General features: G+C 33.4%; 1 long non-coding RNA gene across 1 annotated transcript; it reads left to right on the top strand.

Annotated features, from left to right (window-relative positions):
* Window positions 1-1114: 1114 nt before the first annotated feature.
* On the top strand, window positions 1115-2304 carry LOC116403678. Its single transcript, XR_004216466.1, has 4 exons — window positions 1115-1210; window positions 1311-1388; window positions 1478-1528; window positions 2249-2304. It is a non-coding gene; the product is annotated as an uncharacterized LOC116403678 (long non-coding RNA).
* The last annotated feature ends 12853 nt before the right edge of the window (window positions 2305-15157 follow it).

The following is a 15157-nucleotide window of genomic DNA, read 5'->3' as shown; positions in this document are numbered from 1 at the left end:
TGAAGGGTGTTATGCGTTTTGAAAAGAAAGGGAAGTTAAGTCCTCGTTTTGTTGGACCATTTGAGATCTTAGAGAGGGTTGGTGTTGTGGCGTATCGCTTGGCATTACCACCATCACTCTCTGCAGTTCATAATGTTTTCCATGTTTCGATGTTGAGAAAGTATGTGGCCGATACGTCTCATGTAGTGGACTACGAACCTTTGGAGATTGATGAGCATTTGAGCTATGTAGAACAACCTGTGGAGATTCTGGCTAGAGAGGTAAAGATGCTTCGTAATAGAAGCATTCCATTAGTAAAGGTTTTGTGGCGGAATCATCGAATTGAAGAGGCGACATGGGAGCGAGAGGAAGAGATGAGGACTCGTTATCCAGAGTTATTTCAGGATTAAAACTTTCGAGGACGAAAGTTTCTTAAGGAGGGAAGAATGTAATGCCCCAAAGGTATATATATATATATTTTGTTTTTATTTTATATATATATTTTTTAATATTTAATTTAAATAAAAAGAAAAGAAAAAGAAAATTTCTTTATTTTTTTTCCTTTTTCTTTTCTTTTCTTTTCTCTCTTTTTCTTCCTCCCGTGCGCCGCGACCCCCATCCGTTCTCTTCTCCTTCCCGTTCGCAGCAACCGCCGCCTTATCCGTTCTCTTCTCCTTCCCGTTCGCAGCAACCGCCGCCCCATCCGTTCTCTTCTCCTTCCCGTTCGCAGCAACAACCGCCGACCATCCCTCTCTTTTCTTTCCGCCGCAGCCCAGCAACCGCCGCCCCTATTCTTCTTTCCGGTCGTTTTCTTCTCTTCTTCGGATCCAAAACTGCCGCTGTAACCGTCGGCCGCCGCGTGACCTCTGCCCAGCGCCGTGTGACCCTCTGCCCAGTCCCGCCGCGCAACATCTGTCTCCGTCGAAGCCAAGCCAGTCGCCGTCCATTCCTCTCCTTTCTCCTCTGTTTTCAGCCAGCCGCCGCCGATTCCTTCTCCTCCGTTGTCTGCAATGTCGCGCGACTCTCCGTCCGTCTGTATACGGTCTCTCTGTCGCACGTCGTCTCTTCGCAAAGCTACTGCTCGACTTCTTCCGCGAATAACATCTGCCGTGAACCGAACTAAAGACCCCAGATCCAACTTTCTACGCGTCGAGTTCCTTCTTCGTCCTGCCACAGGATTGGGTCGTTAGCTGTCGTTCCTGCTTTGCCACGAGTCATTAAATTCTGATTGGTAAGATTGAAGTTATGAAATTCGTAACTGTTTCTAAAATAAACTGAAGTAATATTACAGGACTAATTGGTTGGAGAAATCGTTTACTGTTCGATTATAGGTTGAAGGTAACGTTCGAATTCCTTGGGTTCGCAGCAAACAATTGATTCTAGTTAGAACTAGTTTCGCGAAGATTTGGGTAAGTTGTAAAAAAAAAATTCACATTGGGTTGAATTTAAATGATTGATGCGTTGAAGAGAATTATTGAGAAATTGTCTTAATGTTTAGGTTCGTTCTTCGTAGACTTCAACGTGGTTAAGGAGCTTAACTAACTTGAAAGTAAGGGATTTTCTACTGGACTCACTTATGATTGTGAATTGTATGTGTTGAATGTATACTGTGGATTGACTGAAAATATATATATGCATATGAATTGAAGTAGACTTAATGTTGAATGCATATTGTGATTGTCATGGAATATATATATGTGTGTGTGGACGTGGACAGGACGAAAAATTGTAGATTGTGTTTGTATGAGATGCAGATGTGAACTTGTGATTGTCGTTTAGATTGGGTGTACGTTACGCTAAAGTATGACTGTGTGCTGGTGAACTGAGGGGTGTATTGACTGTATAGTTTGATTGACTGACGTATTAGTATATTATTGACAGACATATGACTAAAGTGAGATAAGTTGACTGTTAGGACGTTGAGAGAGAGAACTTTATGTTTTGAAGTAACTGAAAGATGGATTGAATGGAATGAGGGGAAAATTGTTAGCTTTTATTGGGATGTGTGCCTTGTAGGTGTCCCACGGGATCACCAATTTATTTTGCACCTTCGGGAGCATTAGACTAATATGTGTTTCTGCAGAACACTAGACTGATATGTACGTCCCTCGGGGCGTTAGACTGAGATGTGCATCCTACGGGATCACAAGACTGCGACTGTACAGGGTGTCCCAATAGAACGTTAACAATCTATTTTCCCCTGACGGGACCAGTAGAGGGTCTCTTACTGAGTATTGTTATACTCACCCTTCTTATGTTTAATTTTCAGGTAAAGGTAATAAAGGTGGCAAACCGGCGAGGGGCAGGAAGGAAGCGTGATTGCCATAGGAAACGTGTCATTTTGCTTCCGCTTATGGTTTCTTTTGAGGTTTAAGATGTATTAAAACTTAGTTTACAAACTTTTATTTGTAAATAGTATTATTTTTAAGTTTTCTTGAATATTTGAAAAATCAGGCCTGACATAAATTTGTTTTTCAATTGACTTACGTTTCATTTTGTATCAACCAAAGTCTTTTGTTAAAAATTAATGACCTCGACTTACCTAGAAAAGTTGGGTCGTTACATCTTTCCCTTTGCAAAACAGACCAATATATAATCAATCATTGGCTCCTTATGGGAAAATACAGAAGCCCTATACATGTCTGTTTCAAGCCTGTGTTGAACAACTTTTAATTCCCTAAGATAAGGAGATTTATCTGAAGGTTCAAGAATAATGACATGTCCTAAACTAACCCACCAGTTCGCAACAGTGAACCAGTTTGATCGTTAGGGGGCAACTTTTGATAATAAGCGCACAACCATGCCCCAATTCCAATGTTGCCCAAAAGTAAAGGCCTTTCTTCACAATGCTCCATAAAGAAAAGTTCGACTTTCACATAAAGATCTTATTTCTTTTTTATTGCTCCAAGAGATCTAATAGATCTATTTTCACCACGCAAATCCCTTTTGTTATCATGGAAAATGTGTTGGTTGTGCTCAAACCAAATCTCTGCTAGCAACACTTTTATCAAATTAACCCATATTTTTTTTTAAAAAAAAAGAGGATATGAGTTTCACTATTATTAATATTGAAAAATGAAGAGACAAAGCTCAATGTCATGAGGATTATACAAAGAGCAATAGGATAGAGGATCAACAGACGCACCTGGACATCTCAACTAGGTTGACACCCCCTTAGCGCCCTCATCACATCCAAAAAGCGACAACACAAGATCAAAACCAAAAGCCACAAATAGAAGGCTTTTTTTGTGTTTGTTTTGCCTTTGGACATTACTCCTTTGTTATGGGTTTTAGCTTGGTTGGATATGATGAGGGTGCTATGGGGGTGTCAACCTAGTTGAGATGCCAAGGTGCCCCCCTGATCCATGGTTACATATTCATTGTATAACTCTCTTGTACTATGAGCTTTTGTCTAATTATTATTATTATTTTAATATTAATAAAGAGGTTGTCTCCTTTTCAAAAAAAAAAAAAAAAACAAAACAAAAAAAAAGCCACAAATATAAAACCAAACAAAATCATAAAATAATATGTCAAAAAAAAAATCATAAATCATAGGTAGCAGGTCGAGAACAAAGAAGAATAAGCCTTGATTGAGCAAAAAATCCCAACAAATATTGAATGTTTGGAGAAGATGGAACCAACATTTCGATATAAAGACATAGTCAATTAAAAGGTGCTAAATATTTTTCATGTTATCAACACAAATGGGGCAGACATGAGGTGAGAGGACATGGGAGGGAAGTTTTCTTTGAAGTACTAAAGCACAGTTTAATTTTCCAAACAACGTAATCCATATGGGGATATTTATCCAAAGAGTGAGCTAAATAGCCCAATGAGTGATTGTTTTATAAAACATCGTTTTGAAATAATAAGTATTTAACAATTAACTCTTAACATAAATGAAATCAAACTCAAACAACTTATCTCAAACTTTCCCTTTCAGTTGCTATACCTAGAATCGTCGAGACGAAAAACAATAAACTAGGCATAGAAGCCCTATCCCGTGATACGATACTTACGAGATGAAACTCTAGGCATCAATTGTGCCCTATCTCGTTATAACTACAATGAGATGGAAAACTAGGCATTCGTACAGGCTCTCGTCCCTTGAGATGGGAAACTAAGCATCTTTAGAAGTCTTCATCTCTTATCTAATACCAATGATGGAAAGCTAGGTATTTACTGAATATCCAAATCAAATGACCTCTATGCACAAGAAAATCTCTCCCGAAGGGTTGCTATATATCTTAGAATATTTTAGGTATAGACTAAAACATGCTAATATTATTTTCAAGCTTAAACATTTTGAAAACTTAGCACAATCATAATTGCTTATAATTTTCATTAGTAAATTCATCAATAAAAACATGTTTACCAAAATGTTTCTAAATTCATGCTTTGGAAATACTTTATATGTCAGTATCCTCAAATATTCAAACATCAAAGCATGCTTGAAACATTTGATAGTAAATTCATGTTTAGAAATCAACTTTAAACTCATTTTTGTCACTTATAGAGAGTAGCTTGGACCCTTGTCTTATAAACTTGTTCGATCTCCTTCAGATCTAAAATAATGAAAAATAATGGGAAATAATTCCATTTAATTCCCGTTGATCATAAAAATATCAAAACTTTGCTTAAAATTTCCAAAAACCACAAAAACAGCCCAAAGACATTAGCTTGCGTACAAAATATTGTGGCAGAAGTTGGCAGGCGCGCGTAGGGCTTGCCTTGCCATGTCTCGTTCTAACCTCATGTGCAGCGTGTCACACTCACAACTTTTCAAACACGGAACAGACTATTGTGCGGCACTTGTTGTAACTCGATGAACACGTCAGTTGTATGAAATTCGATACGATGTAGCCTCCCTACAGGTTTTAAGAGAAATTGGTTTTATTAAACATGAGAGAGAAAGGAAAGCATTGGAAACATCGTTAAAAAAAACTTTGAAGACTGTCCATTGCAAAGAGAGCTTAAATTGCAAAGAGTACCTCTGTGATGAGATTGGTTTGTGGAACCAATTGGGATGGGAAAAAGTTTAGAGATATTTGAGAGAAACTCTTTTCTTTTTGCAAACAGCAATAGCGTTAGCCTTATTTTTTCTTTTTTTATTAATTCATTTTTTTAAGAAAATTGTTTTCTTCTAGATATTATAACTCTCTTTCCTTCTAGGAATAGAAAATGAAGTAGAAGAGAACCATGAGATTCTATTAATTTACAAATAATTAAATTAATATATATTTCAAATCTACTGATTAATTAAACATTAATCAATTAGTTAATAATTAATGAAATCGAATTTAATTAAATAATATTAAACTAAACTATTAATTAATTCTCCAATTAACTAATAACACTAAATTATTTATCTTATATTTAACTTAAATTAATTTTGAATCATATTCAAATATAAGTTTCTCTCAATAATTTTAATATGAATCCAATTCACATTAAATTAATATTTGAACTCATTCAAATATTTTATCTCTCATAAATTAATTTTGAATCATCCCCAAAGTTAAATTTATATAGTAAAGTTTGATAAACTTTATATTATAATGTATCACTATACATTATACTAATTCCCAAGTTAAATTTAAACATTTTAAATTACAACCAATATAAATAAATCTCATCACCCTTTACGAGCTAGGAAAGGGACCTAATGGACCTACAGATTAGAAGCTACAACGATCTAAGATTAATTGGCTAAACTCATTAACCACATTAATCAATATTCGTTAGTTGTGTGTACACTCCACTAAAGACTCACAACTGAACTCTTCTCACTAAAAATATATTTCTGTGTCCACGGATATAGACCAATAATAGTAAGTTAGTCCTTCACGAGTGTTTGTAACACCAGTTGGATCAATTTACCGCTTTACCCCTATGTTACCTCTAATCCTTAAAAACCAGTGCTCCTCTAATGAACAACTTGTTTATGGTCCTACTAATAAACAAAAACCCCTCTCATGTCATAGAGAGGGTACGTGCCCTTTGTTCAAGTTTTGGAGACACCATTTAAGCTAACATTCATCTACTTACCCTAAAGTAGGAAATGAGTGAATTCCATTTTGTGCAATTATAATCCCAACTCCCCACTCAGTCTTGTCCCCAAAATCACTACTACAAAAATAGGCTCTCTTGACGGTTGTAGTTTTCCTTTCTTGATGTTTTTGAGAAAAAACGTCAAGAAAGATGTGATTTCAAATAAAAAAACGTCAAGAATTTTTATGAAAGGCCAATTTTCAACTTTCTTGACGTTTTTTCTTGACGTTTTTTGTGCAATTAAACGTCAAGTAAGATGTATTTTTTCTTGACGTTTTTTAAACATCAAGAAATATCTAATAATTTTTTGACGTTTAAAAAACGTCAAGAATGTTCATGAATTCAACATAAACGTCAATAATATATAGTTTTCCTCGACGTTTTAACAAATTCTTAACATTTTTAAAATGTCGAGATAATTCTAAAAAGTTCTTGACATTTTTAAAAACGTCAAGAAATTTATAAAAAATTCTTGACGTTTTTAAAACGTCAAGATAATTCTAAAAAATCATTGAGAGAAATTTTAATTTGTTTTTGACGTTTTAAAAACGTCAAGAAATTTCTAAAAAATTATTGTGTTAATATTCTTTTACAAAACACAACGTTTCAATTTGATCACTTCCCCTTTTCTTAATTAAACCTAATTCGCCGCGACTTTGTCCCTTCTCCACCCGAAATCAAAAGCGTCGTTCACCTAACCTTCCCTTCGCGTTCATCTGTGCATTCATCTGCGTTCATCGCCGAAAAAGACTTCCCTTCGCGTTCATAAGCATTCACCTTCATTCATTTGCGTTCATCGTCCGTCACCGTCCGTCTGCTTTGCGTTCCCTTCACCTTCGTTGATTTGCGTCCGTCTGTTCACCGTTCGGAATGCGTAAACACATTCTCTGTTCGAAAACGAGTAAACACGTTCACCATCCTTCTGTCGCATTCCACTTTCGCTAAACCTCTATTCGTTTCCAAATCCTTCATGGTTACTCATTCATTTTCTTCCCTTTCTAAAGGTAATAATTTTCCTTTTTTCCTTTGTGATTAAAATTTGTAATTTGTAATTTAAAATTGGAATGCAAAATTAAAGAAGAGGAAATATGCCTTAGAGAATGGAAGAAAGGTTTTGCATTTTAGGCTTGAAAAGGGGGGATACAAGTTATTATAATTGTAATATATAATATTTTGAACAAGGCTACCAAGCGTGCGAATATGATTCATTGGTTAGTTTAGGGATTGGAAAGAGAAGGATTGTGGAGTTTGTGATAATATTTTGGTACACTGGAGCTGGAAACAGAGAATATTAAAAAACACATACTGTTATACACAGTATTATAATAATACGAATCACTAGCTTTTCTTCTTCCTTCTTGAATTTTTGTTATGGGTATTATATTGAGTTTTGTGTTTTAGATTGTGAAGTATGGGGTAGCTAAACTCTTAATCCTAGGGATAGATGTAGACAAAGTTTATGAATTATTCTTTGTAATGCATCTGATTATTTGCTCTTAATCTTTTCATGTTTTTATGTGAATAGCGTTCATAATATCTTAATCACAGATTAATTGTTGATTGGCCATGAACCTTAATCTTTGCATGACTAGAGTGGTTATGAACTTGGATAGAGATAATTAAGGATCCTTGAGGAGGTTGTTGAAAGAAGTGGACCTAAAAACTTTTGTTTGTTAATAAAAAGAAAAATGAACAGAGATTCATCTTCGTCAGGGTCTTGATGTTTAATTTAATTTAAATTGTGTATGAATTTTTAATTACGAGAATTTTAATATGTTGCAAGAGCACTATAGCCAAGGTATAGAGTGAGGGAGATAAGGTTTATATGTCTTAGAGAATGGAAAGATGGAATTTGTGCTAAAATCATTAGTGTTCCAAATACAATTATGAATTGGGTATAGTTGCATTCCCCCTTCTGGATTGCATAGCACATAAATATACTCTCATGGATTGCATAGCACATAAATATACTGTCAAAAACAATAACATAAAACACAAACTTGATTTAGTTTCATTCACACTTGTACACCAACATGTTTCAAGGAATGATCATATATTAAAAATCATTTTCAAATTTGGTAATATAAAATGGAAGAAGTGAGACCTTGAGGTTTTGACCACCAATACTATCTAACTGATGAGTTTATGATTTTTGTTTCTACTGTGTTCTTTCCTTAAGCTTTAACTTGCTTTAGGGGCAAGATGGTGAAGGTCTAGTCCACAACCTTTCCCAAGAATTTAATGATGTTTGGGTTGACCCAATTATTGTTATTGGACAGCGTTTTATGGTAATTGGTTGTTATGGTTTTTAAGTGTGTTTTGATATCTTGTGTTAAAAAATAATTGCAAAAAGTCGGAAAAGTTTGTTAAAGATTAGGTGTTTTTAAGTTTGTCATTCCACTTTAATTCTCACCAGTACTTGCTGAATGGAAGCCTCTTGTCTAAGACAATTCGAGTGGAATAACTCTCGTGACTACCACAACATTTGGGAACTCACCAAATGTAAGACTATTCCTTTATCCTAGCATTTGATCTCTCTCTATAATTTGGTTTGCTATCGTAAGTTTGATTAAAATAAATGTTGATAATTCAACTCCAATGTTCTTATTTTCTTAACTCTCATTCAGTCAGTTAGAATCAGAACTCATTTATTTATCTTGTCTCCATAATTTGGATTCAAAGATTCATCACAATAATCTTCTCAACAACATTCTTGAAAAGGTATTGAATTTTCAACTGTGTGACCTTTATACACAAATTTCTTCAAAGAAATTTACATTCTTTAGAGTTTAGAGCTTTGAATTCTAGTACAACTTATAAAGCTTTTGATACTTGTTAGACTTTTTTGCTTGGTGCGGATAAAACCTTATTTACATTCTTTCTTTCCTGCATGTTCTCTTTTGATATTTGTTAGACTTTTTTGCTTGGTTGTCCTTAGTGTTTTCCTCTTTAGCTGAAATTTCTCAATCTTGAAAAAAATAGAGCTTTAAAATTCAACTTTAACTTTATTTGATACTATCTTAGTCCATACTTATTTTGGTATTTCTTTCCTTTCTCACAAACACATCTAAGAGGTTGCCTTCACAATATGGCCAAATTAACAATATGGCAACCCTTTTCATTGCAAAACATATTAGACGTTGGTTACTTAGTTAGCCTTATTGGGTAAATAATTGACATTTAGGTACTTTTTAGTTTGTATATTTATAGATGCCAAATCGATATGTGAATTTTAATTGTTGCTTATTTGAAACATTGCAACCATTTGATAAAATGTTGCTATGTGAATCCATCTTAACTTGATATATTATTTTATTTTGGTTTAGGTTGTGGAATCCAAGTTTGTATTTGAAGTCAAATTCATCCAAGATCATTGAGTTCATAATACACTCAAGATTAAGACTAAGTTATCTAGGTCATCCTAGTGAAATAGAAACCTAACTAGTTAATGTAGTAACACCAAGTGGTTACTATTTCACAGTCTAGTCTATTGCAATCTCATTGCATAGGATACCTTCACTCGCATGTCAACTACATGAACACATTGGATCATTGTATTTGTATCAAATACAAAGTGAGTCGTATTCATAATGTTACCAGGATAAAGGTACCCAGTCTTATCCGTATACTATAGACCCTTTAAGCTGATCTCGAACATTGATCCTTGTATGTCTCTACATACTATTCAATACTTATTAAACAGTTTAGGATGTTAGTTTATTGGATTTGAGTTATTAAGACAAAACTAATAATATAATCAATAACAATTATTACAATAATAACACTTTATTAACAATGGTCAATGGATTAAAACTTGATTCCAAGGCTACTCATGTTTATTCTCTTGGTGAAAATGAATTGTCAGGTGATACTGGCTGAACCTATCAAAAATAAATGAGTCATAGTTTGTTTGATCATTCATTTTCTAATCTTTCTTCTTTATATTTAATTAGTTGTTTAATTTCTTAAAAAAGAATTCTGGTTTATTTATAGTATATTTGGTAGTATGCATGCCTCAGCTCCTTTAATGCATGTCTCTTACAGTATATTTGGTAGTCTTTTATAATGTTACACCCTTTTTTTTAATTCCTAAAACCTTTTAACTTTCCAAATTTTCATTCATTCTTTTAGAAAATTATTTTCATTATTTTTTTATGGTTACAAAACCATCCATTAACTACATTAATTAGACAATTCACTCCAATAATAAATAAATAACTTTTTTGGATCTAAGGTCTTTTCTCATTCTACAAATTTAATTTACTATATAAAGGTTATTATGCTAATTGAAAAATATATTTCTCTCAAGTATGTAATGACAGAAAATTAGGTTATAAATATAAAAAAATATATTTTTAGGTATTATAATTTTTTTTAAAAAAATTATATTTTAAATTTTTAATAAAACCTTGCATTTGGGGATTCACATGTTGTTACTTGTCGAACCAAAAAAGATAAATTCGCGGTGAAAACTCTTTAAAACCCAATTTGTGGAAGGAAAAATTGAACTGTGGCGTTGAGTTATTTTGTTGTTGAAGAAGATCAGTAAAAAACCCACAACATTAAAACTTCTTTTTGTTTCTTTAAGTATATTTTAGATTGCAGCGTATTTTCTATTTGGGTTTAGTTAGGGTTTCTCTTGTTTATTCCAAGATATGCATGGATAGTTCATGTTCGACTATTTGGAAAGAGGGATTTATGTAGCACGGGTATTATATTCTGGTTTTGGAAGTGTCGAGATAAATTAAGGACTTTTTTAATCTTCTTCAAACAAACCTATACGAAGGCGAAGAATAATTTATGCTTGTATTTTAGTCGGAATAAGAAGAAACATGAAGAGAATGCCCACGAGGAAAATGACCACGAGAAAAAGTTGTGTATTCCTCCATCCTTAACTGAGCTCTCTAATGTGTATTCCTCCCTCCATAACTGGCTTACTTTGGATTGTTTGGATAGAAAGAAACAATAGAATTTTTAAGGATAAATCAAGGTTTATTGTTAACTTGTGGGAAGACATATGTAACTTGATCGGAGTTTGGTCTAGGCGTCATTCATCTTGTAACCAATATGATGTTACTACCAACTCTTAACTTTAAGCTTTGTTAGATTAGGTTGCTTCGGGCTTCCCTCTAGCCTTCAACCTTGTAACTTTAACTCTATGTTAATAGGTAATGACTCTTATCCTAGGTTTATCCTAGTTTGAAGGATTCGGTTTCTTCTTCTTAAAACAAGTTGTATTTCGACTACTATTTTGGAGGAAAATGTGCTTAACTAACTAAAAATCTAATGACACTTCCAAAACCAGTCATTTCGAAAGATGTTTCCTCAATAATATATTTATAATGCTCTTCCTTTATAGAGTAAAACAGTAAAGCAACAAAACCATTTTAATTCATTATATATATATATATATATATATATATATATATATTATATATATGTATATATATATATATATATATATTTACGTATGTCATTACTACAAAAAAGGCCTTTCTTGACGTTTGTTGTTTTTCTTTCTTGACATTTTTTTCAAAAAACGTCAAGAAAGGGGTAGTTCCAAAGATAAAACGTCAAGAATTTTTACGAAAAGGCGTGGGTAGGTCAATTTTCAGATTTCTTGACGTTTATTAAACATCAACTAATATGTATTTTTTCTTGACGTTTTAAAAATGTCAAGAAATATCTATAAAAATTTTGACGTTTTTAAAACGTCAAGAATGTTTATATATTCAACATTCTTCAAAATTTTCAAACGTCAAGTAATATGTACTTTTACTTGACATTTTAAAACCGTCAAGAAATATCTTAAAAATTCTTTATGTTTTAAAACGTCAAGAATTTTTATAAAAAGCCGGAGAAGAGTTATTTTTAAAATTTCTTGATGTTTTTTAGACGTCAAGTAAGATCGTTTTTCTTGACGTTTTAAAAACGTCAAGTGTTATTAAATATATATTTATATATATATATATAAAAGAAAATATTTGGGTTGAATCCTTCGAAGCCCTAGACTTGTCTCTGCCGCATTCGAAAATGCCAAGTTCTCTGTGAGGATCTCTCACTTCTGCCGTGTTCACCGTCCGTCCGTCCGCATTCACCACGCCCTCTCCGAAAATGCGTACTAGATCCTTCGCTTTCAGTCGTTCACCATCCACTGAGTACGAGATCCCTAAGACTTCCGCCATCTGCCATCCCTAATACTCTGAAATCGTCATTCGTTGTCCCTCAAAATTGTCGTCCTTCTGTACGAAAAAGTCGTCCTTCTTTTGAGTCTTCATTCCCCTTTATGTCGTCCTTCTGTATTTAGAGGTTATACTTCATTCCCCTAAAACTTCCACTGGTTTCCATATTTCAAGAATTTGAAATTTTTATAGGATATTGCTAGTGGAAATTAAGTCAATTCTGTTTGCTCCCAAACTACCTCCTAATTATGCTGTCTGGTTGGGAGAAATAAAGTCTTTGTCATATTTCAAGGTAGTGTATGTTAACCAACACTTAGTGCATTTTCGTGTTTATGAGCTTATTTTAGTTAATATGTTTTTGTAGGAAAAATATGATGTCAATATGGCATATTATACGATGAAATTGTAGTCGTTTAACACAAAATTTTGAGGTTCTTTTTCAACTAATTATGCTTTATCTAATATATTTTTCCAAATCTTAAAGAAGAACTTTTGATTTCATTGGAGTTTATCATTAGAGGCATTACTATATTGGCTGCCTCTCAGTGGGCTATAGGTTTTCCAATGGTCATTTGAGACTGGTTGATAATAGCAAAAGTTAGAGCTTGAGAAGAAGGAGCGAAGAAAGTAGTGAAGACAAAAGAAGAAAGAAAGCTGAGTGAAAAACGAAAATTGACAAGGTAGAGATGTGACATGAAAATGATGATGAGAAGTGAAGGAGGCACGACACAATACTGGTACACAATAACAAAGCCTTGATAATTAAAAAAAGGATGGTGCCAAGAAAATTTAAATACAAAAAAAATGAAGGTTCTTGCAAGTGTATTGAGTGAATGGGAGAAAGAAAGGATAAAAAAGGTAGAAAGAGAGAAAGAGAAGTCAAGGGTAGAGATACATAGCTTTGTATATAGAAACTTTATGTTTATACTCCATTATACGTTGTGGAGAATATAACATCCTGATATGTCTGATTCAATTTGAATGATGCAATTATTTATTTTTCTGCAATAATTCTACTTCTAGAACCTAAATTTTGAAAGCCTACTAATTTTTCAGAATTAATTCGAGACCCCACTTTTGCTCCCCTTCCTACCTACGGTTACTTTTTGCTTAAACTTTAAAAGTTGTTTGAAAATTTTTGCTGAAACTTGTAAAATTTGTTTGAAGTTCGTATATCTCTCACATATTGCAAGGTTTCTTAATTATTTTATTGAATTTCCTACATAAATGCATTCAAACATGAGTTGACATTATTGGAAAAGATCCGTCATCCTAAAGTAGTTCAGTTTTTTGGTGTCGTTACTCAGAATTTGCCTATGATGATTGTTTCTGAATACCATCCGAAGGTATGGATACATTTTCTTACCCTTTATTTTATTCTAATGAAAATTATTTCATCATGTTTCATTCCAAGCATTTCATTACATATTTTGTTCATATATGATGAATGGTGATTGGTTTTTGTATCAACTTATTCCCTCTTTCATGTATATTTCATCTTCCAGGGTGATATATATCAATTTATTCCCTCTTCAATTGATTCTTGTTTTTACTCTTGGCTTATAGGTTGCTACATGATCGTATATTAGGAGCAAAATTGTGCAATTAGTTTATAGTTAGGGAGATTTCAATAGTAAAAAGCAAAGAGAGTAAATGGTAACAAAATCATATTGTTCACATGAAATGATAAAATAATCATTACACATTTACAAGAACAGTAAATAAATTATGTGATTTTCGTGAGAAAAATGAAGAAGAAATAGCTTCTAACAAAAGTGAATATAAATTAAAGGAGAATATAAAATTGTTTAAAATATTTATTTTCAATAATTCGGAAGTTCTTTGGCTATATATAATGGAAGAGAGCCTTTCCAAGGTGTGATGTCTGGCGTCAACAACGACGCGCTTAGCACAGATACGGAACCAGACACCATCTTCTTGGTGTTTGTCTATGCAAAAGCCTCGAGTGGCTATGGTCTTCTTCTTCTCTGTGAGGGAAATGGTTGAAGTTGCTAGACTATTTCAATTACTATGTGAGAGGTGGCTGAATTTTATTGGACCTCTCTTCTTGGGCTTACTTTTTACAATTGTTTAACAATCTCTCTCCGAATATACCTTCGTCCCCTTAGCTGCTTCCCACTTTGGTAAAATCGCCAAAGCTTTATGTGTAAATTGCAAGAGACAGAGGAGCAAGGCAAAATAAGGTTATTGGAACAAGGCGAAAGTTATCATTGCTAGCTGCAACTTTCCTCATTCTTCTCACCCTCCTTCAAACCATATTTTCTGCTATGTATGCATTTCCTAGCTAGCCTTCCCCCGCATATTCTATTTTAGCTTTTTTCCTCTCCAGTTTCTGTTATGTATTTTTACTGAATATTGATCTCCTTTTTGCTATCAAGATAGTATACCATACATGCATGTGTAGGACTTTTATCCCTTATATTTTATAATTTGTCTTACTACTGTTATTGACTGATATACCAATATACATGTGTAAAGTATTGATCATATAATTAATATTAAATTTATTACATTCACTCATCAATTTAAGTTTTTTAGTCAATGTATGTTCATGATTTAAAACAAATAATTCGAAGCTTTCATCCCACTTGTGAACAACGACCGAAAAAAACCTTACTTCATCCCACATCGTCGCTGTCTTTCTCTCTCGCAAATGCTCTCTGGCGACGTTCCCCCCTCTCTAGCAAATACTCTTCATGACTTTTCCTCTCTCTTAAAATTAAGCTCTTCGCCCACCGTTTGAAGGAACTCACCAAATTTGCAAGTAATTGAAGAATTTGTGGTCCATGAGATCGATTAAGTCCATTTATGAGTTAGTTTGATTAGATTATGTCACATATACATGTATTACAATTAAGGGACACTTGCGAAAATGGCAAAATAAGTTATAATAATTAAGTCCATAGAACACATACTTTATT

This window comes from Cucumis sativus, chromosome 5 (genome assembly GCF_000004075.3).
Source record: "Cucumis sativus cultivar 9930 chromosome 5, Cucumber_9930_V3, whole genome shotgun sequence".
Taxonomy (NCBI): domain Eukaryota; kingdom Viridiplantae; phylum Streptophyta; class Magnoliopsida; order Cucurbitales; family Cucurbitaceae; genus Cucumis; species Cucumis sativus.
Note: the sequence above shows the minus strand (reverse complement) of the source record. Positions and strands in the feature narration are given on the sequence as shown.